The sequence below is a fragment of the Lepidothrix coronata genome, unplaced genomic scaffold, assembly GCF_001604755.1.
Source record: "Lepidothrix coronata isolate B3197 unplaced genomic scaffold, Lepidothrix_coronata-1.0 Scaffold51, whole genome shotgun sequence".
Lineage (NCBI taxonomy): Eukaryota > Metazoa > Chordata > Aves > Passeriformes > Pipridae > Lepidothrix > Lepidothrix coronata.
Window position 1 is genome coordinate 4,957,173 of NW_016690231.1, and position 20,964 is coordinate 4,978,136.

The 20,964-nt window shown below is 46.4% G+C and overlaps 1 protein-coding gene and 1 long non-coding RNA gene across 13 annotated transcripts in view; one reads left to right on the forward strand and one right to left on the reverse strand.

Annotated features, from left to right (window-relative positions):
• Nucleotides 1-20,964, forward strand: part of NCOR2 (nuclear receptor corepressor 2) — a 238,780-nt gene that overhangs the window by 44,718 nt on the left and 173,098 nt on the right. For 11 of the 12 annotated variants that reach the window (XM_017815532.1, XM_017815538.1, XM_017815539.1 and 8 more), the window contains exon 1: nt 6,461-6,581. The exons of the other annotated variant lie outside the window; for it this stretch is intronic. The gene's annotated coding sequence lies outside the window, so the exon portion shown is untranslated. Of the gene's footprint in view, nt 1-6,460; nt 6,582-20,964 lie in introns of those variants that run through there. 12 annotated transcript variants of the gene reach the window in all.
• On the reverse strand, nt 9,921-11,908 carry LOC108497680. Its single transcript, XR_001874934.1, has 3 exons — nt 11,561-11,908; nt 10,353-10,443; nt 9,921-10,169 (listed from the first exon to the last, which is right to left on the reverse strand). It is a non-coding gene; the product is annotated as an uncharacterized LOC108497680 (long non-coding RNA).

The following is a 20,964-nucleotide window of genomic DNA, read 5'->3' on the forward strand; positions in this document are numbered from 1 at the left end:
TGGGAATGGAAGAGTTATCCCTCAGATAATTTCCGTGGGGAAATAGTTAATCTCATAAACACCAGAGGTTGTTTTCTAAAGCGAAGGCAGGGCTGTGTGGGAGCGTGGTTAACCATGTACAGTGGAGACAGGCTAAAACTCATAAAGGAAAAGTGTATGTAGGAGTTTATAGCTGTGTATGAGTGTATTAAAGCTTTAATTTGAGATCACTGACTGAGATGAAAGTGAACTGCTGTGGAGCGACACTGCTTTGAGGAAGCTGAAAGCAACTTTTTGAGATGGATGGTGGCCCCACAACTGCAGGCACTTGATGTCTGAGAATATGCACAGTTAAACAAAGTCTGCTTCTGGTAGTCCTGGAAAACAGTAAAGTGTTGGGTTTTTGATGTAACTTGAAATAATGAAAAACTTACTTTAAAATTAATGCTCAGCTAACTTTCTGAAAATCTCCCATCCAGTTTTGAATGTGTGTGTTCACTCTTGGGCTGTTGGGAGTTAAGTTTTCCTCTTGACTCAACTGTGGAAACGGTCTTCATTTATCATTTCCCAGTTTAGCTCCTGTATTAAAATTATAACAAGGCTGGGGTTTATTTTTGTCTTGTGTACATTTATCTCCTGTGTATCCTTGTGTCTATTATTAGAGTCCTGCTCCATTGCTAAATGGATTGGCCGAGTTCTTGGGGACAAAATATTGAAGCATATGACTAGTCTGCAATACGCCTCAGCCGAGGCTCTGCAGTATTCATAGCGCCTGGGTTTACCCAGTGTTTGTCACAGCTTGCTTATTTTAAACACTGAGGATGCAGTGGGCAGAGCCAGTAGATAGGAGATGTTCAATGGCATATCAGCTTGTAAGTGGAAGGAGGGAGGAGGTGAAGGTGGAGGGGAACCTCCAGCTGAAAATAAACAGATAACAGTGATGTGTATTTGGGAAGCACGGCCAGGGCACAGCCCTTTTCTTGTTTTGCTTTTTTATTTGGACTTTTTTTTTCTTGACAGGATAGTTCTGTTTCAGAGTGCAAATAAGGGAATGTCAAATCCTCTGCAAGAGGACTGGTGTGGTGGTTGGTTGGCTATGAACTTACCCATTATTGAATTAAAAAACAACTGGAAACTTCTGATGAGTCCCAGCCATGTTTCAAAGTCCCCGTGACTACCACTTCTGCTAGTTGGTGGCTGGACACTTGTCCTCCAACCTCTAACTGGCTTTTTGGCTTGCACGAGAGTGACTTCTATTTCTGCTGATCTTGCCTCCTGGTTCCACATCCAGCCTGAGCTAGGTGGTTTTTTGGGTCTTTCTGGGATTTGCTCCATTTTGTAACCTAGCTATTGAATATCTTAACCATGTTGTTGCTTTGCTTGCAGGGTCTCTTTGTCCCTGTGGCCTCTTCCATATCTGCAGCTCTCTCCCAGGTCTTAAGAAGACCTTCAGGGTCTTGCATGCTGTAGTAGTATACCTTTTAGAGGTCTAGTTTTTGGTGCTTTAATTTTTTTTTTTTTAAATAGCCTAGGCAGTGTCTTTGGTGAGACATGGTGCAGAATTCACAAAAACAATTAGAGAAGACTCTTACTGGTATAGCATGGCCTGGGATTAGATTCTCGATTCGATTTTTATTCCCTTCTACTTTGTTTCTCTAAAAAATGTGATGAAATACTTTCCCTACTCCCATTTGCTGGATTTTTTCCCCCCTTTTCTGCTATTCATGGGATACACTCTGCTACTGGACCTCTCGATCCAGCTGGAGAGGGACTGCCTGGTAATGCCAGCTTTCGCACAGATCCTTGAATGAGCCATCTTTTTCCACCTCCTCCCTTCTTTGCGTTCCTCATCCAACATCCTTTGGTTCCTACGTATGTGCCACGTGCTTCCTTGTTTTACCTGCGTGAACAGAATTTTCTGACGTCGGAGCCTGTTCCGAAGGATGCGGCTTGGCCCTTGCAAAGCTTTTTCTCTGCTGCAGGCTCTGCTAGTAGAGGCAGGTGTGCCCAGTGTGGAACTGTACTTGGGCTGGGTGTGTTTTTGGAGGCTCTGGCTTGTGGAGCAGGAGGGTGGTTTAGCCCTGGCTGTGCAGCTGTGGGTGTAGGAAGCTGGGAACTCTGGGGTAGGATCAGCACACAGGACTGAGTTGCCTGAAAAATTTGCTACTGTGGCCACAGAATGGCTTGGCAGGTGGGGGAGAGTTGATCAAACAAGCCTGCTTCCACTAATTGTCTGGCTTTTGTATTTCTTTTTGTGATTTTTTTTTTTTTTTTTAAATTTCACGGACTTTAAAGCATGCGTGACTGAACAGTTTAATTAGGTGTGGGAACTGCTGGAGATAAGTTACTGGGATTTTCTACAAACCTCTCTGCCCTTTTCATGTTTTTGGTGCAGCAGAGTTGCTGTGAGCAGGCAGGCAGGAGTGCCTGTGAACGTGGCCCAGGTAAGATGTTATCACCTGCAGGTAACTGGTGTGTAGGCTGGCTGTTTGCTGGTGGGAACCAGCCCCTGATCTGGTACCCCTGCCTGGGCTCGTGGGGACAAGGTGCACATTGGGCAGAGCAGAATCCAGCCCCACGCTTGAGCTGTGCTTGCTGGGGATACCCTCACACCTCATGGACATACCTCTTTCATCTAGGTCACCTTCTTGCACACCTCTGTTGCAGGGGAGACATTATGCAGCCATTGCTTCATGAATTGCACTCTAATTTGGTAATCTTTGGGTGATCTCCTACCTTCTACCCTAGAATGTTTCAGTGGCTGTGAAACTAGTTACAGGAGGAATACCAGCAGTGTTTTTAAAGTTGTATGGGCTTTATGGAAACATGGACGTTTGTCATGGCCTGCCAACATGTTTTCAGAGGTTGCTAATGGGCGATATTCCCAGAGATTTGACTTGAAATCCTGCTCCTCCTGCAGTGAATGGGTGAATGGAGGCTCCTCGTTACTTTGCAGGGGCTGGCATTCAGCCCAGGTTCTCCTCCTGGATCCATCAGGAAAGTCGTCATGTCTGGATCCCTTGCCATGGCTGGACCTGTGCTTTCCAGGCCATGGAAAGTACCTGAGTGCTGGTAGAGGAGCTATAAGTGGCTACAAGCTGCTCCTTTTCCTGGGAGAGCAGAAGTGAACCACCCACCTTGGAAAAACGGAGGTTATAACAATGAGGTTCTGGCTTGTGTCTCCAGCTTTATTAGCAACGGTCAAAATCGATTTTCTGATGTATTTTTCTTGTGCTCGCAGTGATTTTCTGTGGTCAAATATGTCTTCTTGTTTTGTTCCCATGCATGAATGGATTGTATATGGAGCTGGCTTCCATGCTACAGGGTCTGCTTTATCCTGACGCCCCGCGCTGAGCGTGCCCTGGTCGTGCAGTCTGTCCGGCGGCTGTACATGATGGAGCACACAATCAATTAGGAATTGTTAAAGGTCAAGGATATTATTGCAGAAGGTTCATTTAAAAAAAAAAAAAGCATCCTGTAAGAGGTGCTGGTGGTTATTTCCTTTAAATCCTTAGATTTGGGGTTTGAGAGGAAAAATTACTAAACGATGTCTTAAAGCTGAATAAAGAAGTCAGTATTGAATGTTCTAATGTCTTACAGATGCTGTGGGGTTGCAGGGTTTTATTTTAAATTTAACAATGGGAGTTGGAGCAGCTCCAGCATTGTAAAGAATAGTCTCTTTAATTAAGGGTTTAAGCTAGAAGAGTGTGTGTAGTGTGATGCCATTTTAAAGTTTCAGCAGGGCTTTGTAGTTGTAACTTGTTATTCCCCATCTTGCATCATGCATCCATGGGTCTGGGGTCACGGTGGGGATGGATGTTCCTTGCCTGGAGAAGAGGTTGATCTGTATAAGGGTAGAAAGGTTTCTCCAGATGTTTTAGCCCTGACTTTACCATTTTCTCTTTCCTGTGACTCCTGATGCCCACTTTAAGGTGCAGTGCACATAGTGTGTTACACCCATTTGTGTAACAGCAACATGATGTGTTAGAGAAAACATCAGCTTTGTTTTTCCCTAATAGGTTTTTTTTCTTTTCAGATTGGGGAGAGGGTGTTCTTAGATGTCATCTTGGTAGTAGCAAGTTAGCATAGAGGTTAAGGGGCAAGGGACAGGAGACTGGGATCAAATTCAGTCTGCTCAGGAAGGTATCCTGAGAGTAACTGAGGTTTCACTGGAGTAGTGGACTATGAGATGTAGTTGTGTGTCTGTGGCATTCAGCTGGGCAGGGCCGAGTCTCTTGCCTCTGGAAATTCTTAGGTTTCAGTTCTCAGTGACTTGTTCACCTGTAACTTACTGGGGCGAAACCCAGAAAATTGGCCGTTAAAAAGATAAACTGAATTATTATCCTCCCGTAGAAGACAGAAGTGTTCCAGGTGTGTGACCCTGAGTTCTCATCAGGAAAAACATCAAGAGATTTATGGTGACGTGTCTTAACTTCAGCCCATTCTCAGCTCACGGGACTCAGGTGGATGCTCCGTGCCAGGTCTGGTTTTCTCCCGTCTGTGGCTCTGCCTGGCTGTGTGGTAGCACAACATGCATTTAATTATCAGCAGCAACAGCTGCTACTTTTGGCCATCTTGGACACTTGGCTGTAGGAACCAGCATCTGCCAGGGTTTGCTGCATCCTGGTTTGTGCAAAGACTTTTCTTTAGGGTACTTACTAAAGAGAATTAGGCTCTTCTGTGGCATTAGGAACTGTAGCCTTATAGCAAAGGCTGAGCAGCTGTGAGCCTGACAAGGAACCTTTATGGTTTTCATTTAGTGTCTCCTGGTATGTTTATTCCCATAAAATAATTAATTGAACTAGAGCTCCAAGCAATGTTATCACCTTTGCACATTAGCAAATCATAATCATGCTCTGCGACTTAATGAGATTTAGAAAGAAATGTTCTTTTTTTGTTTGCCTTCTGGTTTTCGAGTGTTAAAGACTCCCATGGGTCGTGCATTCAAGCGTTTTCTGGAGATCACGGGGGCAGTGGGCTGTCTATGTGTGGAGGGCTGGCCATGGAGAGCCACCAGCCACCAATGCAGAGCAGGAACCTTTGGGCTTCCCAGAGTTGTTGCCAAACTTGGAGCTGGATTGTGAACGCTGGCAACACTGTTTTGAGAACTGAGCACTGAGAATGGAGCTAACTGTATTTTTGTGGTGGTCTTGGCTCTGCTATTTTTTTTAATTTTCTCTTTTATTTTCCATTGTTTTCTTTGCCTATTTGTTAACTCGCAAAATTCAACAAATTCCAGAGGATCTCCCAGCCCTTGGGGTGAGTTTTACTCAGGGCTGCAGTGAGCCAGCACATGGCTGTGGCACTCACTGAGCTCCTGCTCAGAGGTGTAGGTGCAGTGGGGACCTGCTGGCCTTCAGGTGGTCAGGGTCTGTGCCAGGGTGTGGAGATAGTGGGGTCATCCTGGGTAGATTGCGTGCGTAGTCACGGTAAATATTAACTTCACATGATCTTGGGAGCTGCTGTGTGTGTGTTAGCTGCTCCTTTTGGTAGGATTTGGTTGAAACTCAGTTATGAGACTCCTTAACTTCATCAGTCTTCCCACACCACTGACTTTAATGATGTCTTGAGTGTCTTGTCCTCTGAGTTTCGCTGCTGTTTCTCTGTCTTGCTGGGGTGTGTAAATGCTTTTAACTCATTCAGCTGCAGAATAAGCCCAAAGTGTGTATGGGCAGGTTGCCCTACACTGGCACAGGGGCACAGGGTATCTCGAGTGCAGTTGGTTCTCCAGGACATCCCTGCAATGCTTTCCCGAAAGGAGAGACAAATTCTCCCAGACTTGCTAAGAGATGATTTGTAAAGCATCTTGCTTCCCTGCAGCTCTGCAAATCACGTCCGGAGCCCCACCAGCCTCCTCACGGCTGGCACGGGGAGGGCAGTGACAATCACATGCACAAGTGTTGTTCTGTGATCTGTTTTCTCTCAGGCCGGGTGAGCTGAAGGAGGACCTTGCGCGCAGCTTGCTGGAGCCAGCGAGCAGAGCAAATGTACCTGCTGAGTAACAGACTGAAATAAACCCGGAAAAGCCCAGATGGGGTTCTGGCAGTTACTGCAGATGCTGTGTCTGTGACAAATCAACAAATCCTCTAGATGGGAAACAGTTCCTGTGTGCTGTCCCCGGGAAGAGGAGCATCCTCTGCACCACTGCCTGGTGACCCCAGGCCGTTCTCTGGGCAACTCCGGGCGGCAGTGCAGGAAGGAAATAGTTAAAGGAGGAGAGGTTGTCAAGTTGGGTTAGCCATCAGATAGCTAATATTTTAGAGGTTTTTCAGAGCTAAGCTATAAAAAGGCCGTAGCAGTATTTCAACTCGCCCATTGTCTGCTGGAAGCCAGCCAGCGTTGCCATGCCGACGAGGAATTATTACTTGCTGCCAGAGCTGGAGGAAAAGCTCATACTTTTGGCTTCAAAACAGGAGGGGTGGACTTATGTAATCCACTGTGTTTATAGGCTGAGACTGGCAGGAGCATTGAGAAATAATTACAGGCTTTCCATTTCATTTCCAGCTTGGTTTTAAGGCTGTGTGGCCTCACTTTATTTATTTATTTTGAAGTTAAGAGGGTGGCTGCTAAAGATGCAGGAGGTGATTGAGGGATGCTGCTAGGTAAGTACCCCCTGCTTCCCTCCCCGGGCTGGCTGGGCAGCTTTTGTTTTGGTGGCATTTTGTGTGGAGAGCTAAACTAGGCCACAGCAGAAAAAAAGTTGCTTTGAAAAACTGAGACTTGGCCCGGCGACACAGAAACAGTGTTTCGTGCTGGAGGCTGAGCACACACTCCCGCGGTTGCCCGGAGGTGTCCAGCCGCTTGCCGGCGGAGGTGAAGTGCAAGGTTTTGCGAGTCCCTGCTGCTTTCTAAGGTGATTTTATCCCTCCAGCCCTCCTTGGTGTGGAGCGTGTAATTTTGGGGGGAGGGTAGCACCAAGGAAAAAGGAGAGAAAAAGTTTGGAAATTTTTTTTTCCATGGACATCTTGGTCTTACGCGTTGCTCTGTCGGCTGGAGAGGGTTTTGTCCGTGGGATCAAAGCAGTTTTGCTGATGTTTTGTGCTTTTGAGAGGTGAATTGCGAAGTTTATCCTGTAATTAACGTGGGTTTGTTCGTCCTGGGAGCAGTCAGTAGATGATGCTGTAATTTGGGTTTGCCTGAAAAGCAGCGCGCGGTGTTTTGACTTCGGTCAGGCCAGTGGGAGTTCACAGCTGCTGTTTTGGTGCAGGCTGTGGCACCAAAGGGAGTTATTGCTGGTGAACACTGCTTGCAGAACTTTGAGGACTTGTGGGTTTTTTTTTTTCTGAGGGTCATGGTCCTGTAGTTGTGGGGAGGATGCTTCAGGTGCAATGAGAATCCCAGGAGAGATGGCGGGATGGGGTATTTTCTGGGCTGCAAAGTGGCAGCGAGGAGGGGGATGCTGTGGGTGGGACGGGAGGGCTGTGCTGGGGCAGCATCAGAGCCCCTGAGCCATCAGAGCTGGGGTGAGCTGTGCTGTGCATTGTCATGCCCAGGCTTCCTTCAGTAAATGAGAATCCTGCAACTGTGACTTTTTAAATCTCTTTGACATTGGGTGTAAAGCTCTGAAGAGTGGATGAAGCCTATTTTTGGAAGGGATATTAAGAAGAATGCTTTGGTATGCTGCAAACTTGCCTTGAAGGTTATGAAGGTGTATAGAAGCTGCAGTGTGCTGGGATTTTTTTTATTCTTAATTTTTTGTTTTCTTTCATTGCACAGTGTCCTACTGAGAAGTTACATTCTTAGTCCATGCTAATCTGCCTTCTTGCCACTGTTGTATGGTGTGTACAGATGAAATATCCCTCCTGCTGTGCCAGGCTGCTCTAGAGAGTGGACTCTGGTGTTGACCAGCACTAGTGACTTGGAGATACTGCACTTCTTAGGGACAGCTGCAGTCCCATATGAGCGTGTTTGGGCCCTGTCTTGAAACACAGGGGTGCTTCGGTGGCTCTGGTGTACACAAGGGCTTGTTAAATGCACACTGCAGAAATAAACTGCTTTTTCCACAGTTTCCCACAGTTACAGGCAAAAAGTTGGGAGAGTGGTGACACACTTTAAGTGGGGAAATATTCTTGAAACAGCAGGTTTGACTGGTGTTAGCAGAGATGCATGGGTGTGTTACACAAAATAATTCAGTCATTTAATGATCTATCATACTGCTCTAACTCCTACCACAGATGCTGTTGGACTCGATGCGAGTTGGATTTGTTACTGCAGGGTTGTTTTTTTTTTTTGTCTTTCTCTGGGATTCATGCCAAGATGAACTGTATGTTCTGTTCTTAAGAGCTATGAGTAATGTATGTGTGAATCTATAACATAAGTAATACGAGTATATAAAATGTGTGAGTATGCAGGATCCGAGTATCCTGCGTCTGCGGAGTGCCGCACACATGCTCTGTGTGCGTTCTGAAATGGGGTGTGATACATGTCTGGGCAAAATTAATGACATGCCTTGGAGTTACTGCTTGCTGCAGAGCCCTGTCTGATGGCCTCATCCCAGAGAGCTGAGCCGAAATCCCAGTTGAAGCCACGTTTTGGCTGCTTAATTGCCCTTTTGGAGGAGTTACAAATTAGAGCTGGAAGTCCCTCCTTGCGCCTACAGCGGAAGCCACCCTTAATGGAGACAAGAGGGATGCTTGCACTGCTGTTTCCTGAGTAGTCAGTGGAGCAGTGGGGTGTTTGGGGGAGATGAGGGGCTGTGCCTTGGAGCAGGGGGCACAAAGGGTGCTGGGGGCTCCACTCTGAACTGCCTCAGGTAGATGCTGCTCCAGGACCTGCTGTAGAAGCAATGCATTCCAAGGCAGGCCTGCTGTGGGATTTTTTTTTAATTATTTTTCAGATGAATAAAATGGGCTTTCACTCATAAATTATTTTTCTTATGTGAAAAATGAGAAGGTGGCAAGTAGCCAATTTCCCCGCCTCCGTCTTCCCAGCTCCGATGAGGTCATTGCCTCTCAAAGTTTATACCACGCACTGTGAGACATGGCTGGAGGAGCAAGGAGACAACAAATGGCGCTCTCGGAGCTGGTGGGAGCAATGACCGCCTGTCCCTGAAATGTTAGTGAGCTGTAAGTGATTCCTGGGCAGAAAGAGCGTGGAGGGGGCCTGGTACAGCTGTCTGGGAAAACCTTGTAGGATGAAGATCCGAGTGGGAAGGGAGTGCCCTGGTCACTGCCTGGTCCTTGCGATGGCCCAGGTACAAGGCACAGCAGCACCTGGGGTGTTTTGGAGGCAGGTCCGGGGGGTGGTCGTGCAGCTTGGTGGGCTGCCAGGTGGAAGGAGACTGGGTATGTGCTTTGGTGAAATGTGATCAGCAGCAGTCCTGGCACTCCTCATCTGAGCTTGCTCTTATGTCCATTTACTTTTCCTCGGGAATTTCCTCAGTGCTGTTTTTGCAATGGGGTTGCGAAAGTTCATGACCCAATGAAGGACCTCTCCAAGACCTTTGTGTCCCTGGCTGAGTGGCTGCCTGGAGAAGTTGTTTATCTTTTCCCTTGAACGCCATGCTGAGCTGCATGTGGATTCCTGAGCTATTGTTTTCTTCTTGTCTGTCCTCCCCGCCATCCCGTGGTAGAAGAGAGACAGAAATGGGAGTGCCTGGACCAGGAGGTGGTCCTTGGGGCTTTTCTACAGGTTGCAGCCCAGGAGAGCAGATTTGGAGGGCTGTGCCCTCCTCCCTGCAGCCTTCACTGGGGCGCTTGGGGATGGTGGCCTGCACTGTCTGTGGTTTCCAGATTCAGCATTGGCCTCAAACCACTATTTCACAGGTGTCATAATTAATTATTGAAATGTCAGAGCTTATTTACTGCCTCGTGCCTTTGCTGTGGCTCAGATTTTGGCTAGAATTTGCTGTACCTTCTAGGGGTGGTCAGGAAGAGGACGCTTGATGCATCTTTAGCTTTTATTGTCTCACAGCCCCGTTGTTGCTCTGAGGAGGTGTTGGAAATTAGTGAGGGAAGGGACTTGAGGAGGGGTTCAGCATGCCTCTGTGCTTTTAAGCACAAACTTAATAAAACCCAAACTCCTTTAAATGTGCTGTTCCATCACAGCTTGTCTGTTCTGTGGAAATCATTGAAGCGTCCTGTTACTTCCAGCTGCTCCTGTGCTGCTGCACCCCAATGATGTCTTCTGTTCACCACTTCTTTGGGTTTTTTTTCCTTCTCCTTTGCAGCCTCGTGGATTTTTTTTTTCCCCTGTCGACATAATACAATCACTCCTTGTTAGCCTATCTTGCTCCTTCCTCTTTCAAGGAAGGGAAGGAGCAGGGGAACCAGATCTGATAATTCCAGTGAGTAGAACTGTTCCCCTGAGCCCTTTATAAAGAAATAAAAAGGCTCTCCTTCTCTCTGCTTCTCTTTGAGTTACAAGCACTTTACCCTCTTGGATTCCCTGCAGGCTCCTCATACTGCTAAAATTGAAACATCAAGATGTCTGAGGCAGCAGGAATTACCATCAGTGTTTTGACACCTGGAGGTACAATTTCTATTAGCTTTTATATAAAAACAACACCAGTTTTGCCAACAGAGTTCTTGTTAAATAATGCATGAAGACCCCACTCCTGACAGTAGATATTTTTCTTTCACTTTCCTGGACTCTTGGATAATGGCTTAATTTTTGTGACCATTGGGGAAAACGATACACACTCTCACACATGGAAATACATCTGCGGACACACACGTGCTTAACTCCCGGGCAGAGAGTCAATTACCCCATTTGCTAATTAATGTGGAGAGATGGGGGAAAAGCAATTTGAGGTTGGTCTGCTGAGCAGGCTTGGATTGTTGTTTTAGTTTTTTGAAGCAGCAGAACACAGTCCTCCTGAGAGCTTTGATGGTAAATAAGACTGCTTATGTGTGATCTGAGAGGGTCCGTGTGCCCCCAGACAGAGATGAGCGCAGGGTCATCAGGAACAAGAATGGGAAACTTGTGTTTTTGTCTGGATGGTGCTTGGCATGGAGCATATGCTCTGTGCTCGCTTTTGGGGGAAATGAAGTGAAACAGAAGGGCACAGCATGTGGATGTGACTGCTAATAGTGAGAATCAAAGTACAGTTTTGACATTTCTAACCTAATAAGTGGTGCTGCGTGTGAGAGCCTGCTTATTTTCCTTTTTCACCATGAGATGCTTTGACAGAGGAGTAAAGTCCCATTTTGACGTTTCTGTCATTTTAACTAAAGAGAGAGATTACAGTAAATTGGATTAAGTGAAAATCTTCTTCAGATGTTTGTGGTTTGGGCTGATTTATGGATAGATGTCATTTGAACGTCATTCTGCATTTTTTAAGCATCTGCTTGATGGTTGCTTTAATGCTGTTGCTGCAAATAGTCCACGCAGAGGAGGGAAGGCTGAGCAAGCAGCAGCAACCCGTGACAGAGCTAATGCTGGTGTGTGGCATGGGGACAGCAAAACACTGTCCTTCTCACGTTCCCAGACACCTAGTGCCAGATTCCTTGATGGGTGCTTGCTTCTCATTTGAGTTCCTGTTACTAACCTCTGTTATCTTCTGCTGAGAGTAATTTTAATAGGCTTTTAGAAGTATTTTTCCCACCCTGGAGGGAGATGGTTCAGCACACACATTCCTTACCGTGCACTTGGCAAATCTTGGGTTGTCTATTGCCCCCCGACCAACGATGACGTTCTTCTTGGTTGCGCTCATGCGGAGTCTCCGTCTTGGCCGCTGTGTCACAGAGTCCTTCACTTGCTCTGTGTGTGTGTGACTTTTCCAGGAACCAAAATACTCTCCTGACCATGTCCTGGCTCACTAACACTAGCAACAGCATGTGAAAATACTTTGTCCATGTACTGATATTTCCGAAAGATTGTGTTGAAAGTTCTTCCATTAAACTTATAGTCTGAGACTTCTGAAATGTATACGTCCTTCGTGGCTTCCTCCATCTAAGCTATTTAGAAGCTGCCGGTGCCATTTGGAAAGCTGCAGAATCTCTTGTGGGTGGTGATGTAATCAACGCTGTAATCAAATCTGCCAGTGATGTCATTGATGGAGTAGTCCACTGTTCCCTGGTGCAATGATTAGTGCAATGAGATTGAAATATCTGTGCAAATGGTGATGGGAAAGCGGGATGTACCACCTGGGCATTGTAGGGCAGTTGTTGGCCAACGCTGCTGCTTGAGCTGCCTCTGCTTTGTGCCAAGCGAAGGCAATGCTGGCCCAAGGCAGTGTGTGATGGGCTGGGAGCAAGAATATAAAAATTGCCTTAATTCTCTGAAGAGGTTGGATGTCTTAGCTGGTGCCTGTATTGATTTTTACTGTCCTGAGGCAGAAAAGCACTGTCCAGATCTAAGTTACAGGTGCAGAGAGGTACCATTGGAACACTAAATCCCAGCTTCTTGGGATGAGTCAACTGGCTCTGAACTGAGCCCCACTGGTTTGATTTGCAGTGTCTCAGCACTGCAAATGATCTTCCCATGCTGCTGTTGACACCAGGATCGTGGTCTTCTGTTTTCTGTCTCTGTGCTCAATTTTGCCTTTTGCTGTGGGAGCATTTTGTGCCTTGCTAGTGACTCAAGAGTGCAATCCTTAAAACATTTTCTGTATTATTTTTCGTGATATGATTATTAGTGGTAGATCGCACTACTGAGGGAAGATAAATTTGTAATCCTGCTTAGTGGCTGATCTTATCCAGCTGAGTAGCTCTCACTGCCTAAGGAACAGTGACCTGGAATCTTTCCAACCCATCGGACAGGATGCTTTTCCCTTCTCAACTTCACACACATGGGTGTGATAGAGACCTTAAGTGGTTTAAAGTTTAGCAGTTTTACTTTGAAATCTAAATACCTTCTGATAACTAACCTTTGGTTGGTGTGCCAAAGAGAGCAGCGGTACCACAGAGGGTGGGTGACTTTAATGCATCAGTCTACGCATTAAACAGACATCCCTGCATCTCTTGAAGCCTGGCTTGCTCTTTGGGATTGCTGAGCAGCATTTACAAAGGTTACCTGGCATGAATGACGGGAGGATCAAGCAGAAGAGCTTGATCACAACCTCAGGAAGGTTCGTGAGAGAGGCTGCGGTGGGAGCTCCAGGGGATGGCTCTGGCACTAGAAAAGGGCTCTGCTCCATTCCTCTCCATCATGCTTCTATTGCTGGATGCCAGTAGAGAGGGTAGGTGGGTGAGCAGGAGGGGGAGAGCTGCTGCTTGTGAACAGTGAAGAATGAAAAACATCTGCTCCAGCTGCGTGTCTCAGCGCTCGTTTTTAACTTTTCTCAGTAAAGCAAATGAGGAACCGGTGGTGCATTTCCTGGCAGGGACCTTGTCTTGTTGGAATTGAAGAGATATTTCCCTTTCTGCTCAGCTGGCCCTTTCTCCTCCTATGCCTCCCAGGCACGTAGCAGCCCCAGGCTGAGTTCAGTCAAGACATTTAGTTTCTCCTTGCTGGAGATGGTGGGAGGACACTTGGTAGCTTGTTACCCCTAACCTCATTCCCTGAGAAATGCTACATTAAATGTCATAGTATCTTGAACTCTGTCTAAAGAGATGAGGCTTATTCTGTCACCTCACTTATCTGCTTCGGAACTCCTTGTTGGAGGAGGGAGCACAGGCAGCTTGTGTGTGAAGCCAAAGAGCAAGGATGGGAATTGCTGTTCCCAAACATCATTTTGTGGAGAAACTCAGCTTCATGGGTCAGACCTGGAGTTCCTGAGGTCCCAGTTGCTCCAAGTTGGGAGCAGGTGGCACTGGATACAGCCTCAGGCTGCTCAGGGGCTTCCTTCAAGCTGAGCAAGCATCCAAGCAGAGGGATCCTCTCTCTCTCCTCTCTGGATGCTCACCTGTGGTGGGATGTTCACAGCCCATAGAGGTGGCTGGTCACACTCGGGTTTGCAGCCTGGGGAGAAGAGAGTGAGGCTCTCCTGATGTGCTCACTGCAGCTGGGAAGTGTTGCCAACACTCCGGAAAAGATGCTCCTTCACATACCAAAGGTGATATCCTGGTGCTGGCAGTGGGGAAGGAAGAAGAGGTGTTTTTTCTCTCTGATGTGGGTGAATCAGTGCTGTCTGTGATGGATTCTCACTGCGACAGGCTCTAAATGGGAACTCCCAGGGGAAATTAGCCTGCAGCTTTTGCCTTTATTAAATATTCTCCAATGCCATCCCAAAGGACCGCTTTTTAGTGCTCCACAATGTTTCATCTGTATTTTTAACATCACCTACATGGAGTGTGACAATATATGGCCAATATTTGCATGAAAGCCTACGTACCAATAGTTAAGAAATGATAGATAGAGTGTTCTGTTCTTCAGGTCTGCAACCTGATGGGGTCGTACAGGTAGGTGTGAGAACCTCAGCTGGAGATATTGCAGATTATTACAAAGTCCAATAACTTACTTAGAGTTATGACTTATAGTGATTGATTCAGCCATTTATTCAAACACCTATTTAATGATTGATTAAGCCTTTATAAACTATTTGTAACTTTTAAAATGGGACCTGATGTATTGTAGCTCCATTAGCATCTAGCTAATAAAATACACTGTGGACCTGTAATGCCGATTAGTTTGACAGAAATTATATTTTAGGCCTTGTACGTGTTGAAGTATTAACTGTCTTGTTACGGATTATTCTTGGTACGTTTAAGAACAGATTCCTCCCTTGTTCCTGCTCCCAGTGCCTGCGGGCATCATCCTTGACAGAGCTCTTTGCTGAGGGAGCTAAAAAGCATAGAGGGTAGAGGGTGGTTTGCTTGGAGGCATGGGATGCTGAAGTGGAATTTAGTTGAAGAGGCTGGGCTGGACTGGGAGAGGGGGAAGGTTACTCTGAAGCAGAAGAGGTGCAGGCTAAGCTCACATCCTGCACTGTGTCTGTGCTGTCTTCCTGAGTTCTCCTGGAATCACAGAATGTTTTGGGTTGGAAAGAACCTTAAAGATCATCCAGTTCCAACCCCCTGTCCCCCAGACCTTTCACTAGATCAGATTTCTCAATCCCTCATCCAAGCTGGCTTTACCTTTATTTAACCAAGTACCAGAAACTAAAGGTAAATTCTGTACACAAGGTTATAGGGGACTTTTTTTTTTTTTAGTATGGCCTCTTTGTTCGTGTACAAAAGCATTTTTTTCCATCGACTGCTCAACTTTCCATTTGCTTGAGCTGTACAGAGCTGGCAGCTGGGATGAGCTGTGTAATGGGATATCTGAATCGCAGCAGGAAACCGGCTCCAGTTTGAGCAGACCTGATTTAAAAGCACATTCAGTCAAACCAGTACAAACTCCTGCTCAGAGAAATTAAAACTGCTTTATGTCTGATCGACGTCACTTCTGCTCAGGTCAGTAACTGCTGCTGAGTGATGCTCAAGTGGACGATGAGTAGAACCTCTCAAGTGCAGGTTGGGCAACATATGTCCCTGATGCTCTGCCCTTCTCACGGGGCTGTAGGGTGTAGGTAAAATCTGGCAAGGGCTGACTTTTCATCTGTCCCTGCTCCTGCCTAGCAAGGGACTTTCTGCTCATGTGGTTAAATGATCTTGGTGACTGGTGTATGTTTGAAGGGTGATGCTGTGCTTTTTCCTTGGCAGTCTGAGCTTGTAGGACTTGGAAATGTTGTGGTGAGGCTGACGATGCAAATGAGCACATGGGGACGTGGGAATGGTCCTGCCCTGTGGGTGGCTGATGTAAAAACAAAACTGGGAAGCCTTTTTCGGGCTCGGGCTGGGGAGCAGGGAGGTGGTTTTGCGGAAGGCTGCAATTAATATTTCTCTTTCCATGTTGTCAAACAGTTCAGTATTCATTTCCTTACCTCTGGCATCTGCCTGCAATATTTGTATGCTTGTTTCTGGAGATTTCCTACTCATTGACAACCGGCCATGCCATAGGAGATGAGGGGAGAAGGGGTTGGCTCTGGTGGCCTGTGCCCGTTGTTTGATTCCCAGCCAGCTGTTCTGCAGCTGTTCACAGTGCAGAGACCACAGTGATTTGAACTGAGAGGGTTTCCCAGAGCTCACCCCTATGCTGGGCAGGAGGTGGCAGGAGATGAAGGTGCCCTGCCTGCAGCCCCCTCCAAGGGGGGGTGTGGGTGTGGGTGTTGTCTTTGAGTGCCAGGTGCTTCTCTGGGACATTGTGATAGGGTGGAGAAAGTGAAGGTTTATTTACCCCATCTGACTGCTTAAATTTTTTTTTCTTGATTCTTCTCTGCCTGTGAAGTTTATAACTTTAACACAGGGCTCAGAAATAAACCGTGGGGGACATTAATGAATTGCAAGAGGGGAAACAGCAAATTCCCCTTTGGGTAAGAGTTTACCGTTCAAGCCTTAACCTTGTTAAAACTTGTTAACTCAATAAAAGTCTGAGTATTTAAAGACAAGTGACTTCTTCCTGCCTTGAGGGGCATAATTAAGCCATTCCACACCCCTTAAACCAGAATTGTGGGAGGAGGACTAAGGAGCTCCCTATCCTGCCTGTTTAAGTCAGTCAAAAACCCTCTGCCTCTGGGTCATCTCTGTCCTGCAAGGCAGCACCCCTGAGCTGTGTGGAGCTACTGCTGTGAGGCTCTGGAAGTGCTGGGAGAGTCTGGCAGTGATTGCATAGGATTGCTATTTCCCAGCTGTTGGGAGGATGACATTGCTCCTTTTTCAGGGTAGGCAGTTCTTGCATCGGTTGAAATTGTGGTCAAGTGTTTTGTATTAAAGCAGACTGAATTTCCTGGGTAAAGCATGCAGCTGAGCTTCATGGAGCGTGGAGGCGGGGAGGAAGGTGAAGGGTGTTATGTTCTTCCATAAAAATTCCTGTACAACTTTAAACTGGAGAGTTATCCCAAATACAGAAACTCTCTGTGTTTACAGTTTGAAGTGGCATGTTTGTGCCTGGTGAGTTGTAACTGGTACTCGCTGATGTGAATCCTTCTGGAATTGCAGCTCAGAAGGTGGACAAATAAGGACCCTCCCATCCAACTAAGCCCCAGGAACATGTACACGCTGACCAGAGGAGTAATCCCTGATGTGACTGCTTTACACCTGGAGTGCTGTTACTGCCTCTTGGGTATTTAAAAAGAAGCTTTGGGCTTAATTTTTTATTTTTTCCCATGAACTCTTCACTTCTGTGCTGTCTTCTCCCTGTGAGAGTGTGTTTTCCAGTGTCTTTCCCACAGTAAGATTCTCTGTGAGGGCAGAGTCTGTGGCGAAGGTTGGGTGAAGTGTGAAGAGCAGGCAGGGGTGGCTTGGTTGGATCCATGTTCTCTGTGTGGGCTTGGGGGGGGGGGTGTTGTAGGACTCCCACAGAGCAGCAGGTCATGTGCTGTGCCATCGTACAGAGACCTCACAGGCACCACAGCTATTTTTAGTGAAATCCGCCATTATTGGCTACTCTCATTAAAATACCAGAGCTGTTAAGGGTGGTTGTTTCATGAGCAGCTCAGCTGCCCAAGCAGAAGTGATGGAGATTTGGGGATGATAATCGTCTTAGTTATCCCTGTGTCAGCTTGATATCATGGGAAACTCATTGCTTCAGCAGAGACAATTTTGGATGCCATGTCTTTTCTTGCTGTAGGTAACCAGCAATTAAATCTTACTTTAAATCTGAGGCCTTCATCAAGGTTACAAGCTCAGTGCGTAAAGGTGCTGGGAAGCATCCTTAAGTACATCCCAGATGGACTCTGGAAAGATTATTATGCCATAATTTGTTTCTATAGCTCTACAAAAACAGTATTTGACCTTGGGACTATGACTCTGCTGTTCCCTCCGCTAGCATTCCCAGTGCTCTTGTCCAGACCAGGCTGGTCCAAGTTCAATGACTCGGAGATAGAGCTGCTTTTTGCCCATGAGATGTGCTGCCCAACAGAGGAGGATTGCTTTGTGTCAGATGTTTCCCTTGTGGTTTTCTTTGTTTCTATTACATGGCTGAAAGGTTGGAGGGTGAGGAACCATCTGAAACCTCGGCCCTAGGATAGGTGGGTGCAGGGGGGCAGGAGGTACCTGCTTGTGCCTGCACAGCAGCAGCAGGGTTTTTTTTTGTTTGGTTGGTTTGGTTTTTTTGGTTTTTTTTTGTTTGTTTTTTTTTGTTTGTTTGTTTTTTGTTTGTTTTTTTGTTTGTTTTTGTTTGGTTTTTTTTAAGTAGTTATTAATTATTATTAATAAATAGCTTTGAGTTCAGCAATTGCCAAACAGGTTGGACTGATAGCCCGGGGACTGGACATTTTGCCAGCAAACAAGGCAAAACTCTCCCCTCTCTCCCATACAACAGGGCAGGGAGACCAGAGTCTTCTGGCCCTGTCTCACTGGCACTCAGGGCTTCTGCATGGAAGAGCAAACCATTCAAGATGTCTCATCTGTGTAGCATGGATTTCAGTCACCTTTCAAGGACTCCTTCGAACTATTCCACAGGCTCCCGGAAACCTGTAAATGACAGGCTGAAAACCATTGCTCTGAGCCCGGGAGAGACAAATGACAAAGGGTATGACCAGGCTGCAGCTTGAGAAGAGTCCTGATCAGCAAGGCAGGACTCCTGGTCTGCTGGGCTCTGACTGACAGCTTTGGACAGCTTGTTGTCAGCAGGACTGAGCTTGGCAGGGAAGCACTGAAATCCCGTTTGCCCACTTGTGCGGGTTCAGTTATTAAACACATCAGGAATCCCCATCTGTTTTGTAAGACTGTCTGTAGAAACATAACCCAAAGCTTGGCTCCTGCAAAGTGCCGTTTGCCTTGGAGAGAAGCTGGAGAGAGCTGGAGCTGTGCAAGCTTTTCCTTCTTTTCAGGGTAAGACTCCCCTGTGGATGCAGAATGGTTTTGCTGCACTGGGCTGTGGTTTGTGTACGGGGTATTTGAGAAGGGGATGGAGGAGGAGGTGGAGGTGATATTCTTTTGCCCCCCTTCCCTCGCTGCCAATTGTCCGGCATTCTGAGAGGTGCTGGACATTGTATGCAAACGTTTGAGGGCTTTTTTTGTGCCTCTAGAGAGGCTTTGACTTTCTGTCTAGAAGCTATTAATTACCTGGACAAGGAAAGCAGAATGTACCCAATTAATGGCTCCTACCGCTTAGACCTGAGCAAGCCAGAACTTCTCGTCAGCTTTCCTGGGGAGAAATGAAAGCAGCAGCAACGTGCAGGAACAAATAGCTAGAATTCAGTTATTAACCTGGGCTGAAAACTGACTCTATCTGCTAGTAATTACCTGGGGGATGTTAGGAGGAAGGCCTAGGGGAGGGTTCAGAGCTAGTATTTGACAGACCATCACAAGCAATTGAGGGAGCATTACTTCAGTTTCCATCTGGAGTCTGGGGTGCAGCGATGTGCTGGGTTATATGTAGTGACTGCAGTGCAAACCCGGAGTGAAATGGGTTAGTTTAAAACAGCTCTACTCCCAAACGACTCCCTCCTTTAGTGATATTTTATGGCACAGCTGCATAGCATCTCATATATTTTTGAGTACCTTGGTTTACAGGTCATTTAATTTATTTGCAGGCTTCGTTTCGGATCCCTAGGGTAATTTGGTTCCTTTGCACGTGTCTTCCTAGGGAGGCATTAAATTGTGCAGTTTGTCACAATAGTTCAGCTTTTATGCTGGCAGTTGGTGCTCTTCAAAGATCCTCGTGTGAAGTTTAGACTCCTGAATCATTAGAGGATCATGAAAGAAAAGGAATAATTTAGAAGGCAAAGATGTTTTGTCGTCTTTGAAATTGGGAACGTGCGAAAGGAGAAAATGTTTAGCGGTACAATCCGCCTCAAAGAACTTATCTTAGGAACTCCAGAAAATGAACTTCCCTTCTTTATTCAGGATGTAAATAACTGAAAATGTCACTCCTGAGCTGAGTAATTTGTTCAACAAAAGGATCTGGAGGAGTGACTCCCCTCGCTTTCATGAACGTGCCCAAGACATCAGAGGACCTGTCTCTTTAGCAACATGAACTGAAGGGTTTGAAAATCAAATGAGCAGTGTGTTCTGTACAAAATATATAAATAAATCTCGCAGGTGCTTTGTAACCTGCCTTGCATTTTAAAAGCCTTGTTTATCTGGATAGTCTGGGGTTTAGGTTGACTCCTGGGAGCTGCAAGTGGGCGCAGTGGTGATGTGTTGTTACAGTGACGGTTGTTAATGTGCTGTTTAATGTACTTGGGAGCGTGGCTGAAATAGCCACACGGTTACTGTACCATTATTGCACAATGGCAAGGAATTGCGTGGTTTTTTTCTTGATTCAAGGCTGTTGGTGTGTGTTTATTCAACTGAGATTAGAACTGCGTAACAGTCACAGTATTTAAGCCCATGTTTAATGTAAGAGGGAGTAGCTAAGTAGGAAGGATGTTGTACAGTGTTTGCAGGGAAGAGGCAGGAGAGAAATGAGGTCTGGGAGTGGGAAGAGAAGGAGCTTTGCCCTGGAACAGGCTGTCTACTCGTGCCCCATGGTTAAAATTGCCTGGATCCCATCCCTGGTGGATGTGGCAGCGCAGGGTGAATATTGCAGCATTATAGGCTGCCAGGCAGGGGGTTGGGTAGAAGAGGAGGAGAGCTTGCTTTGTTCCCTTGCACAGCCCATCTTGCCCCAACAGATGTGTTTTTTAGTTTCAGCTCCTACATTTCTGTATCTGGAGCTTTGGGCTGGGCTTCCATCACAAAATGGGGAATTTTCAGTGTTTTTTCCATCCCTAGGGTTTTGCCAGTCACTTCTGTTGGTTTGCTTTTGCTGTCCTGCACTGGTTTTCTTATCTGTCTCCTTTTTGGCTGCTTAATCTGTGCTCTGGCCATCTGACTGTCACTCCTTTCCTTTCCTCCCTCAGTCCCCTGCCCTGTTTCCCTTTGCAGTCCCAGTGCCCGAGTGGTTTCATGTTTAGTTTTTTTTTAATTTGCTCTCCGGGCGTTTCCATTTGTCTTTGCAGATCATCTTCAACAAAGGCCTCGCATGGTCTAATTTGTTTTCTATTTCCAGCCCAGACTTAAAATAACTCCTTTGTTCCATGAATGGCCCGTGCATGGATCCAAATCCCACCTCCCCTTTTTCTTTTCGTGTGGGTTTCTGTTTCAGTGTTCCTTGTCACTATCTTTAATTATTTGA